Raw genomic sequence first — 3758 nt, 5'->3', positions numbered from 1 at the left:
AAGATCACTGGCCTCCACACACTTGATTATCAGGATTTAAGACCCAAGATCATTTATATCAACATGACAACTATTTGTTTCAGAAAATTCTTGCTTGGAAACTAAGGCTATAAATGAATAAATGACTTCATTGTTGGCAAACCAATTAGTGTAACTAGAAAAACTCTCTCCTATTAGGAGAATAGAAAACTAAGCTAAGCAACAACTCACTTATGAAATAATAATTTGCTTATCAGGATTTGCTTCACAATCCTCACTTCATAGTGCCCATCAATTTTACACTATTATGTCACTGACTTGGCCTGATTATAATGTTTCTCACCTTGAAACCTTCTAAACCATTTGAGAACAGACTCAAAGATATATTAATATACTCCATGACCAACCAGTTTCTTCTAATTACGAAGACTGTCAAAATGGTGTCTTCTCTTAAAAAAATAAATTGAATAAACTTAATTTGCTTTAGTGATCAGTTATGTTGTATTGTTTTCTGAAGGAACCAAATAGTTAACAATCCTGGAAGTCACACTGAGATCCAGTCGAGACACTCTTGCTCCTATATTTCAAAATTCCCAGCTTGGAAACTATACTTCTCCGGGAGCCCTTTAGCTTCCTTTCAGAAGTGCCCAGAAGTGGTGATAGTGAATTAGTGTTGTATTGTGCCTGACTCTGATTCCTTTTGTCAAACTTGCAAATATTTTCCTAGGAAAAAACAGCCTTTTAGGAATCCTCAATTACCTGGTAAGATATAAGAACTCTTGTTCTGGGCAGAAACCAGCCTAATTAGTAATAACAGGTCTGTCTTTTCTTGCCATATTTCGGATTGAGTCATTAAAAGGTATGTCATACAAAAGACGGTATACCTAGGACCAATATGGCTATATCTCAAGCTGGATGTAAAATCTGATGAATTTAGATTTCAACAGAGCATTGTTCTTTCCAAGCAAATTTTCCCTTGTGGGAAATCTCCCCAATCTCATCTTGTTTGTCCCTAAGAGTCTGGACTAGAAGTGACCTCCTATCTAAAATTTCTGTCTGCAAGGAATTGAAAATTTGTCAGGTCTGCAGCAGAGGAAGCCAGCCATATTCAGTTAAGAGGCCTGAGAAATAAGGTACACCAACAACATAGACAACAAACAATTTCTAGTTACTCATAGGTGTGTCAGATTGCTGGGTTTTTTGTTTTGTTTTGTTTTGTTTTTGTTTTTTTAGCATTTGACTGAAAATTTTTTGTTGGTCTTGGACTTTTGGATAGAAATAGAAATTATTTCCCAGGAAGGATGATCCCATCATGCTTCATGCTTCTACTGGGATCAGTGCATGGCCTCCTCTTTGCTGATCCTGCTTTTGTATTTGGCCACAATGTAGCCTGCCCTGTGCTTCTGGTCTGCAGTGCTGAAACTTGGCCTACCCAGAACCACATAGAAATCCAGGCTGCAGGCACCAATGCTTGGGTCATGATCGATCCCCAGACTGACGTGCTCCTGAATCCCCAAACCACAGATTCCAGTACTGGAGAAGTTAAATCACACTCCAGCACCTTTAAATCTTCCTCCAGGATTTCCTCTTCCTTGACCCCATGTAATGTGCAGTGGACAGCAATCTTTTCATTTCTCTTGATGCCAAAGGGTCTGATGGCGTATCTAGTATTGGAGAACACAAGGATATGGTCTGTCAGCTGCCCTAGCACCTTAGCTGCCTGAGTCAGTCTGTCTCCACTTACCCCCATCCCTCAGATGCTGAGGCAGAGCTTATAGATGAGAAGTTCCCATGTGGAGTTCTCTGTTTTACCTTGATCTATACCTATACGATAATGGAGAACAGGAAGAGCCAGAGTTTTGCTTGTGAAGTGTATTCAAACTATGACTCTAATTCTTGCCCTTATCTTTAAAAATGGCACAATATCACCAAGGATAATTGAGAATTAAATGGCCCCTTGATATACTTTCAATATGAGCAAAATATTTATTTGAGAACTACCTATAAAAAAGGAGAAGGGGTATAAAATTCCATATATCCATTGGTCTGTCTGCATTTTTACATGAAAGTTGTGAAGGAAATTCAGATTCCAAGTTGTTTTTATTAGATATTATTTGGTCAAGAAAAATTATAAGTACACAAAGTTTATATCACCGTATGCTACCCAAATCACCACTTGAACATAATGGTCTTTATGGGGAATAAGCTTAGGAATCCCCAGGACTTATATGAATGGGTTAACAAGGCATAAAGAAATACAAAGCCATAGGATGCTCACACTGGAGTTTGGGTAAACATGACTGACACCATGAGAATAAGATGGTGAAAAGGCACTCCAAGAATAGAGGATGCTAAACCCCCAAAATAGAGAATGACAGGCAAAGGCCCCAAAATAGGAAGGGGCACAAAGTCTCCCAATACAAAGGTATATGAGGTAAGCAATATTAGACATGCAGGGCAAGAGTGTCCCCCAATTTAGTATGATAACAGAAAGTTGCTTTCACAGGAAGGAAGGCCCAAACTAGGTAAGCAGGTAATTCAGGCTATAGACCTGTCTGCTGCTGTACAGCTGCAGGTGTTACTGCCTAGTACAGGAGCTCATCTACAAAAGAAAAGGTGCCTTGTTAACCTTGAAGTGTTTTTCCCTGTCTGTCTTCTCTCCTAGGCCAGCTAACAGAAACAGACAAGGTGCCTCCTTTGTGCCCTAAACAACCACCTGCCCATCTGCCCATCCAACCACCTGGATTTTGCCTTATATTGACCCAAACCCCAAACACTGTATATCTTCAACACCCTCCTTCCCTCATGCCCATGAGTTGATATTCACAGCTTCTTTGTCTCTTTGTGCACACCCGTCCTGTTTGTAAGCCTTCCGATCTTAATAAATACGGGGCAAGGACCATTACTCGGGGCTCTTGTCTTTTTCTGGACATGAGCCATATCTCTCTCCTATTTTTTAATCTTGTGTCCCTCTCTCTTGCTAAGGCAAGAGGGAAGTTTAGACCCAGCGTCTAGGACAGACCTTTATGTTACTGGCTAACGTTCCATAACCCTCTTTATAACCAATTTTTCTCAGACCAGAAACATCCACAGCTTAATTGCTTAAAATTCATCTTTTTTGGGGGCACCTAGGTGGCTCAGTTGGTTAAGCATCTGACTCTTGATTTTGGCTCAGGTCACAATCTGCGCTGGCAGCAAGGTGCCAGCTTGAGATTCTCCCTCTTTCTGCTCCTCTCCCACTTGCACTGTCAGTCTTAAAATAAGTAAATAAGCTTAAAAAAAGAAAATTAGTCTCTTTTTGAAATAATCAAGATACTCACAATTGGTTTTAAGCCCTTGCCTCATTCTCTGCTAAGAACTATTATCTAAAAATTTTTAATATTCTGAAAGTATATAAATCAATACTTTCAGATCTATAACAATTGATTCATATCCTAATAGCGATCTCAGATCGCTATTAGGGGGAAAAAGGTGTACAAAGATAGAGTGGAAAGATTGTGAGGGTGATTTATAAGACTACAGATTGCATAGAACATCAGGCAGATGAAAAATCTGGATGTTGACAACATCTTTTGAAGGCTTTACCCAGAGTCATTTTCTATAAAACAAGACTGAATTCTAATTCAGTCCTGCAGGTTAGAAAAGAATGCATCCACTGGAAACTTCTGGAATAAGCTAACACCACTAGACAGCATTCAGGAGTAGATCCTGAAGCAGATGAGACATTGGCTATCTTTTCACTTTTTTATGATTAGCCTTAAGACACAGCTAAATGGAGT

At 39.4% G+C, this 3758-nt stretch overlaps 1 pseudogene; it reads right to left on the bottom strand.

The window, feature by feature from the left end:
* Positions 1-1264: 1264 nt before the first annotated feature.
* LOC144236858 (large ribosomal subunit protein uL5 pseudogene) lies at positions 1265-2882 on the bottom strand (annotated as a pseudogene).
* Positions 2883-3758: the final 876 nt, after the last annotated feature.

This window comes from Crocuta crocuta, unplaced genomic scaffold (genome assembly GCF_008692635.1).
Source record: "Crocuta crocuta isolate KB4526 unplaced genomic scaffold, BGI_CrCroc_1.0 scaffold226, whole genome shotgun sequence".
NCBI lineage: Eukaryota > Metazoa > Chordata > Mammalia > Carnivora > Hyaenidae > Crocuta > Crocuta crocuta.
This window is presented reverse-complemented; position numbering and strand designations above follow the sequence as displayed.